At 44.0% G+C, this 9339-nt stretch overlaps 1 pseudogene; it reads left to right on the top strand.

The window, feature by feature from the left end:
* The first annotated feature begins 760 nt into the window (after nt 1-760).
* On the top strand, nt 761-4584 carry LOC129047757 (peptidyl-prolyl cis-trans isomerase A-like; annotated as a pseudogene).
* The last annotated feature ends 4755 nt before the right edge of the window (nt 4585-9339 follow it).

Raw genomic sequence — 9339 nt, 5'->3', positions numbered from 1 at the left:
AAACACGTGACTGTATTTAGTAAAGATTTAAACACAGCACTTACTGGCACTGAGGTTTATTGGCTTTCCTCCCCAGCAACTAGCCTCTGGCTTCCACAAGCCACACTCGGGGATTTGTTTCTCTCTCCATGACAGGGATGGCGTTTTCCAGCCAGAATCTCAAGCCCTCTTGGGCTCTGTGTAAGCCCTGGTGCTTTGTCTTCTCTGCCACACTTTCCCTTCTACTTCACTTTCATGCTTTGCCTTAGAAAGAAATCTCAGCCAATTGCTAGAAATCTCCACATTCTGCTCCATGGAATTCCGAACAGAGGACTAGAAAGTTAACTGTTTGTGACTTGGACAGAAGACATCATGTATCTTTCCCTCCCCTCAACCCCTGTCATCAATAACATAAATAATATTGCTTCCTTCGATTGTAAGGATTATTATTATTTCTGCTTACATGGGACCTGATCTTCTGCTTTGAAAAAAGAATGATTCACCTCATCTGCATGTTAATGTATTCATTTGCACTGTGTGATTTGCTCCTCTTCTCTCACCCTCAATTCACTGCAAATTGAGAGGATTGCTAACAAATAGCAGTTGCACAAGAAAAAGGAAACCCACGTGTTCATGTTATTTCAAAAGTTTGTGTCATCTTCTTGCGCGCTCCCTCGGTTTGGAGCCGTCTTCATTTTCTTCTATCCGCTCCCACCACCAGCTTGTTTCCCTCTGCTACAATGCCCAATTTAGTATTTTCCCTACAACAGAAAACCCAAACATGGCAAAAATTCAAGACGTTCTGAAGAAACACCTGGAAGATACCCTAAACAAAATCAAAAGTGAGAGTCTGTAGATGCAAGTTGCTGCCCATTGGCCTCTCCAGCCACGCCCACAGGGAGAAGAGCCAATAGGAGTCCTCAGCACTGAAATTAACATGCAAGAAAGACAGCCATTCTTACTCTGTGAGGATGCTATGGAATGTAGTGGAAAGAGTGTAAGAGAATAGATTTCAAGGCCTGAAAGACCCACGTTTTAATCCTAGCTCTTTCACTTTGATCACTGGATTCTTTCATGTGTTTATTTATTCAGTAATTATGTATTGAGAACCTACTATGTGCTAAGGTTCTAAATTTCAAAGATACAGGGAGGAGCAACAAGACATCTCTACTTTCAAGAAGATTAAGAATATATTTGAGATAATGTTGGTCAATATACTTAATCTCCAAAATACTTACACAATAAATAATACCGACCTCATAGGTAACAATTAAAATGGAATAATGTATGTAAAATGTTATTTGGTGCCATGAATATGATAAGCAACCATTATTACTCCTTATACCTCCTCCCCCATTCATCTGGTTTCCAAGTTCCTCCTTCAGTTATTCAAACACCTCTAAAAATGTCATTAACTCTGATAATCAATGGTATTCCAGATTGGTGTTTGTGATCCTGTGATTTCAAAGGCATGGGTACTTCCTGAAACTGGCTGGAAAGAGTCTCTCTAAGATCTGAGCTCAAAGTACACTGAGGTCACACTTCAAACCTCCTACGAAGATGGAAAAATAACAGTGGAGGAGAGGGGGTTTGGAGAGTGTTTAAATTATTTGGGGAGAAGATGTTATAAAATGTAACTGAGGCAATACAGTTATTCAGATGTCTCAGCATCTAGGACAATCTAGAAGAGAGGCATGTTATACTTTTATTATGTTTTTATTTAGTGTTTAAAAACATTTGAAATGATAAGTGTTGGAGATTTACTAGGAAATACAGCAAATGCTTAGTATCTGTGTCCACTAAATTATAGCATGGCCTTAAAATTAAGTAAATGTTTATGTGTGAATTTCCAAAAGTTAGCTAGCACAGAAATTAATCTGGAAGAAAAAAAGGGAATTTTGATTCCGAGTTAAAAAGTAGATCCTAGAGTTATTTTCTTTTGCTTTGGGTTTTTATGCCTGCCCCCTAACTCTTTAAACACTTTTTAGTATGGATGTGAAACAAACATGCCTTTATATTTACCAAATAAGTAATCAGATCTTCAGCCAAAAAAAAAAAAAAAAAGTAATTGGCTCCTAATTACCAGGCATAATGCAAAGAAGTACCCATAGGTTGGTTTGTGTAAGTCCCCTGAATTTTCCAGGGAAGAAAACAACCAAGGAAAAAAGAGACTTTTGTTGCAGAAACCTTTGGCCAAATTAGAAACAGATTTAATATTGTGTTTATGGGGGAATTGTCTAGTCAAATCCAGTCTACTCCTATGCTGGGGGAAGCTTCGAGGTAGGTCACTCAGGACATCCTTTTACTAAAGGGAACACGAAGCAGGGCATCACATAGCACCACATGCTAAGGACTTTGAACTGAGCATATGAAAACATTTACCTGTAGATTTAGTTGTAAGCTTTTTAGAATGCAATTTTTGTTTCTCAAGTTTGTGAAATCTCATTGTGTCCTGATATTTAGAAGTGAATCTTGTACCAAAAATTGTGTATTGTAAGTTGATAGAAACTCAGTCCATAAATTGCTTAGGAGATTTAAGGACTTGGTTTAACAGGGCAAGTAAGTGCCAAGAAACGTTATTTGACAACAAAATTCCACTCTTATTTTCAAAGGTTTTGTTTCTGATAATCCACAAAACTACGTTCATTACCTTTGGCTTATGGCTTACACAGTGAATTAGTAGGAACCTAGTACAATATGCTTTGATTTTTAAATAGTGTCAGTGTGGAGATATTGTACTGATGATTAGAAACATCCTCTGTTTTGTGAAATTGTCTGTTAACATCCATCTGAAATATAGAACTGATTTCTTTCTGGGGGGCCTAGCAGTGGTTGTCATAGATTGCTGTCCTTATTTTCATTATATATTTCCAAAAGAGATTAATAGTTATTTTTTATTTTAGTTCCTCCTAATTTGACAGCAATAGAAGATTTATGCTTGCATGAATGTCTATGATCCTTTAAGTTGGGTACAATGGCACATTTTTGTCCATTGGAGTTTGAAAGTACAGAAAGAAAGAATTCACCATGGAGGAAAGAAAACAGAAAGAAGGTGTAGCAAGCTCTGTTGCTTGAGTATTCAACATCTGTTACTCCTCTCTTCCTAACAGACCCATATTTTGTTTAGGTCTCTACCCACCATAGAGGGTGTTATGTTTTCCTCTAATTTGGTATTGAGGCCTCTCTGAGGAGAGTGGCTATAAACTTTATCCCTGCTTTGATAGGGCAGGGCAGGGCTAGAGGAAGGTGCCAGGTGGAGTTCCAGGGGAGGTGGTCGTGGATGTTTATACTATGCCTTTCACAGGACCCTTTCAAATCCTGGTGCTTAAGTGTCTGACCTACGTGCAGGGGTCCCTCCCACAGGAGACTTGCTCATACTGGCAGATGCCCTTGTGGCTCTTGTGTAAACTGTGTCCAATTTCTTTCTACCAAGACAGCCAGACTCAAGGAGGGCGCTGACCAGGACAAAAGTTAAGTTTGGCTGTGTCGGTCAGATGAAACACAGAGGAGCAGTGTATTACTAACAGATTCCAAAGGGAAGAGGGCAGCACACCTTGCAGGGCCAAAAGAAAGGGGAAAGCTCTCTGGAACATGCACACTTAACCAGCAGGGGGACAGCAAGAGAGAGAGAAAGAGACCTCTGGGGCAAAGCCTTTATTCTGGTCCAGCATGTTACCCAAGCAGGTTTCCCACAATGAGTTCTAATTGGTGGGTTTACAGCAAGCAGTTACGAGGTCCATGAAGTCACACTGTGACCAAGAGGTGATCACTGTGGCATATCTGGGCAGTCCACCCACGGCGTGGGGGGTCAGTGGGGTAAGTCAAGTAGGTTGCATCTATCCATCCCATAAAAAGGTGGTCACCAGGAGGCAGTTGTATAAAGCGAGTACCTGGATTGACCCAGAACTGGGAAGAGATAGAGTTTGGAGAAATTGCAATCTGTGTCAAAGATGTCTAAGCCCTGCTTCTAGTATGAGAGACTCCAACTTATATTGAAAATGAATGCTGAGGCAACATGAAATTAATACAAATTCGGCTTTGCAGACACCGATGCCTCCCAGAGCCCTCTGCCACCCGCCATAGTCAACCCCATCATGTTCTTCAACATTGCCATCATCAGCGAGCTTTTAAACAGAATCTCCTTGGAGCTGTTTGCAAAGTTCCAAAGACAGTGGAAACTTTCATGCTCTGAGCACTAGAGAGAAAGGATTTGGTTATAAGGGTTCCTGCTTTCACAGAATTATTCCAGGGTTTATGTGTCAGGCTGGTGACTTCACAAACCATAATGGCACTGGCAGCAAGTCACTCTATGGGGAGAAATTTGATCATGAGAACTTCATCCTGAAGCATACAGGTCCTGGCATCTTGTCCGTGGCAAATGTCGGACTCAACACAAATAGCTCTCAGTTTTTCATCTGCACTGCCAAGACTGAGTGCTTGGATGGCAAGCATGTGGTCTTTGGCAAGGTGAAAGAAGGCATGAGTATCATGGAGGCCATGGAGTGCTTTGGGTCCAGGAACGGCAAGACCAGCAAGATCACCATTGCTGACTGTGGACAATTCTAATAAATTTGACTTGTGTTTTATCTTAACCACCAGACCATTCCTTCTGTAGCTCAGGGAGTACCTTTCCACCCCATTTGCTCATAGTATCCTATAATCTTTGTGTTCTCACTTCAGTTCCTTTGGGTTCCATATTTTCCTTATTTCCTTCCATGCCTTGCATGGATTGCAGGCTTAAGTTTATTACTATGAAATAAGAAATAAATAACAACAACAACAGCAAATTATAAGAACTTACAGATGGGCACTGTGGCTCATGTCTGTAATCCCAGCACTGGGGGAGGCCGAGCGAGGAGGATCACTTGAGGCCAGGAGTTCAAGATTAGCCTGGGCAAAAATAACAAAACTAGCTGGGCATGGTGGCTCATGCCTGTGGTCTTAGCTGCTCAGTAGGCTGAGTTGGGAGGATCTCTGAATCTGGGAGAAGTGGAGGCTGCAGTGAACCAAGATCAGGCCACTGCACTCCAGCCTGGGCAACAGAATGAGATACTGTCTCAAAGAGAAAAAAAAAAACTCACTACAGAAGGTGACTCTATCTTCAGAATTATATCTAAGATCAAAAACATTTTAGGCTATGACTTAGAGTAAGAAACAAACTTTGCATGGCAACCTAGCACACACATGCATTCTACATAACTTTAGAAAAAATGGAAAAGAAAACTTAATGAAATAATATTCACCTTTGTAATGTGCATTATGCTCTGGTATGGTTCTTCTATTTCATTTTCTAATGATGACTCTGATTCACTGAATTTCATTTCCCAGCCAACTAATGGATCATAAGGCAAAAACACTGGTTTAAACCTGTCATGTCAACACCACTCTTCTTAGCAATTTTTCAGTCTTAAAAGAAAACTGTCAGGCCTCTGAGCCCAAGCCAAGCCATGGCATCCCCTGTGACTTGCACCTATATGCCCAGATGGCCTGAAGTAACTGAAGAATCACAAAAGAAGTGAATATGCCCTGCCCCACCTTAACTGATGACATTCCACCACAAAAGAAGTGTAAATGGCCGGTCCTTGCCTTAACTGATGACATTACCTTGTGAAAGTCCTTTCCCTGGCTCATCCTGGCTCAAAAAACACCCCCACTGAGCACCTTGTGACCCCCACTCCTGTCCACCAGAGAACAAGCCCCCTTTGACTGTAATTTTCCTTTACCTACCCAAATCCTATAAAACGGCCCCACCCTTATCTCCCTTCGCTGATTCTCTTTTCGGACTCAGCCCACCTGCACCCAGGTGAAATAAACAGCCATGTTGCTCACACAAAGCCTGTTTGGTGGTCTCTTCACACGGACGCGCATGAAATTTGGTGCCGTGACTCGGATCGGGGGACCTCCCTTGGGAGATCAATCCCCCGTCTGCCTGCCTTGGTCCTTCACCCTTAGCGGCAAGTCCCGCTTTTCTGGGGAAGGGGAAAGTACCCCAACCCCTTCTCTCCTTGTCTCTACCCCTTCTCTGCTTTTCCGGGGACAGGGCAAGTACCCCAACCCCTTCTCTCCTTGTCTCTACCCCTTCTCTGCTTTTCTGGGAGAGGGGCAAGTACCCCTCAACCCCTTCTCCTTCACCCTTAGCGGCAAGTCCCGCTTTTCTAGGAGAGGGGCAAGTACCCCTCAACCCCTTCTCCTTCACCCTTAGCGGTAAGTCCCGCTTTTCTAGGGGGCAAGAACTCCCAATCCCTTATTTCCGTGCCCCAACCTCTTATCTCTGCGCCCCAATCCCTTATTTCCGTGCCCCAACCTCTTATCTCTGTGCCCCAATCCCTTATTTCTGTGCCCCGACCCCCCTTCCCGCTTTTCTGGAAGGGGGAACCTCTTCCCTCCGTGTCTCTACGCTCTCTTTTCTCTGGGTTTGCCTCCTTCACTATGGGCAACCTTCCACCCTCCATTCCTCCTTTTTCTCCCTTGGCCTGTGTTCTCAAAAACTTAAAACCTCCTCAACTCACACCTGACCTAAAACCTAAATGCCTTATTTTCTTTTGCAATGCCACTTGACCCCCAATACAAACTCGACAGTAGTTCCAAATAGCCAGAAAATGGCACTTTGAATTTTTCCATCCTGCAAGATCTAAATAATTCTTGTTGTAAAATAGGCAAACGGTCTGAGGTACCTGACGTCCAGGCATTCTTTTACACATTAGTCCCTTCCTAGTCTCTGTGCCCAGTGCAACTCGTCCCAAATCTTCCTTCTTTCCCTCCCGCCTGTCCCCTCAGTCCCAACCCCAAGCATCGCTAAGTCTTTCTAATCTTCCTTTTCTACAGACCCATCTGACTCTCCCCTCCTCGCCAGGCCGAGCTAGGTCCCAATTCTTCCTCAGCCTCCACTCCTCCACCCTATAATCTTTTTATCACCTCGCCTCCTCACACCTGGTCTGGCTTACAGTTTCGTTCCGTGACTAGCCCTTCCCTACCTGCCCAGCAATTTATTCTTAAAAAGGTGGCTGGAGCTAAAGGCATAGTCAAGGTTAATGCTCCTTTTTCTTTATCCCAAATCAGAAGCGTTTAGGCTCTTTCTCATCAAATATAAAAACCCAGCCCAATTCATGGCTTGTTTGGCAGCAACCCTGAGACGCTTTACAGCCCTAGACCCTAAAAGGTCAAAAGACCGTCTTATTCTCAATGTATATTTTATTACCCAATCTGCCCCTGACATTAAATAAAACTCCAAAAATTGGAATCTGGCCCTCAAACCCCACAACAGGACTTAATTAACCTCACCTTCAGGGTGTACAATAATAGAAAAAAGTTGCAATTCCTTGCCTCCACTGTGAGACAAACCCCAGCCACATCTCCAGCACACAAGAACTTCCACACACCTGAACCGCAGTGGCCAGGCGTTCCTCCAGAACCTCCTCCCACAGGAGCTTGCTACACATGCCGGAAATCTGGCCACTGGGCCAAGGAATGCCCACAGCCCGGGGTTCCTCCTAAGCCGCGTCCCATCTGTGTGGGACCCCACTGAAAATCGGACTGTTCAACTCACCTGGCAGCCACTCCCAGAGCCCCTGGAACTCTGGCCCAAGGCTCTCTGACTGACTCCTTCCCAGATCTTCTCGGCTTAGTGGCTGAAGACTGACACTGCCCGATCGCCTCGGAAGCCCCCTAGACAATCACAGACGCCGAGCTTCGGATAACTTTCACAGTGGAAAGTAAGCCTGTCCCCTTCTTAATCAATACGGAGGCTACCCACTCCACATTACCTTCTTTTCAAGGGCCTGTTTCCCTTGCCTCCATAACTGTTGTGGGTATTGACGGCCAGGCTTCTAAACCTCTTAAAACTCCCCAACTCTGGTGCCAACTTAGACAATTCTCTTTTAAGCACTCCTTTTTAGTTATCCCCACCTGCCCAGTTCCCTTATTAGGCTGAGACACTTTAACTAAATTATCTGCTTCCCTGACTATTCCTGGACTACAGCTATATCTCATTGCCGCCCTTCTTCCCAATCCGAAGCCTCCTTTGCGTCCTCCTCTTGTAACCCCCCACCTTAACCCACAAGTATAAGATACCTCTACTCCCTCCTTGGCGACCGATCATGCACCCCTTACCATCTCATTAAAACCTAATCACCCTTACCCCGCTCAACGCCAATATCCCATCCCGCAGCACGCTTTAAAAAGATTAAAGCCTGTTATCACTCGCCTGCTACAGCATGGCCTTTTAAAGCCATAAACTCTCCTTACAATTCCCCCATTTTACCTGTCCTAAAACCAGACAAGCCTTACAAGTTAGTTCAGGATCTACACCTTATCAACCAAATTGTTTTGCCTCTCCACTCCGTAGTGCCAAACCCATATACTCTCCTATCCTCAGTACCTCCCTCTACTACCCATTATTCTGTTCTGGATCTCAAACATGCTTTCTTTACCATTCCTTTGCACCCTTCATCCCAGCCTCTCTTTGCTTTCACTTAGACTGACCCTGACACCCATTAGGCTCAGCAAATTACCTGGGCTGTACTGCTGCAAGGCTTCACAGACAGCCCCCATTACTTCAGTCAAGCCCAAATTTCTTCCTCATCTGTTACCTATCTCAGCATAATTCTCGTAAAAACACATGTGCTCTCCCTGCTGATCATGTCCGATTAATCTCTCAAACCCCAACCCCTTCTACAAAACAACAACTCCTTTCCTTCCTAGGCATGGTTAGATACTTTCGCCTTTGGATACCTGGTTTTGCCATCCTAACAAAACAATTATATAAACTCACAAAAGGAAACCTAGCTAACCCCATAGATCCTAAATCCTTTCCCCATTCCTCTTTCTGTTCCTTGAAGACAGCTTTAGAAACTGTCCCCACTCTAGCTCTCCCTGACTCATCCCAACCCTTTTCATACACACAGCCGAAGTGCAGGGCTGTGCAGTCAGAATTCTTACACAAGGACCAGGATCGCATCCTGTAGCCTTTTTATCCAAACAACTTGACCTTACTGTTTTAGGCTGGCCATCATGTCTCTGTGCAGCCGCTGCTGCTGCCCTAATACTTTTAGAGGCCCTAAAAATCACAAACTATGCTCAGCTTACTCCCTACAGTTCTCATAACTTCCAAAGTCTATTTTCTTCCTCATACCTGATGCATATACTTTCTGCTTCCCGGCTCCTTCAGCTATACTCACTCTTTGTTGAGTCTCCAATAATTACCGTTGTTCCTGGCCTGGACTTCAATCCGGCCTCCCACATTATTCCTGATACCACACCTGACCCCCATGACTATCTCTCTGATCCACCTGACATTCACCCCATTTCCCCAAATTTCCTTCTTTCTTGTTCCTCACCCTGATCACACTTGATTTATTGATG

Source organism: Pongo abelii, chromosome 13 (assembly GCF_028885655.2).
Source record: "Pongo abelii isolate AG06213 chromosome 13, NHGRI_mPonAbe1-v2.0_pri, whole genome shotgun sequence".
Lineage (NCBI taxonomy): Eukaryota > Metazoa > Chordata > Mammalia > Primates > Hominidae > Pongo > Pongo abelii.
Note: the sequence above shows the minus strand (reverse complement) of the source record. Positions and strands in the feature narration are given on the sequence as shown.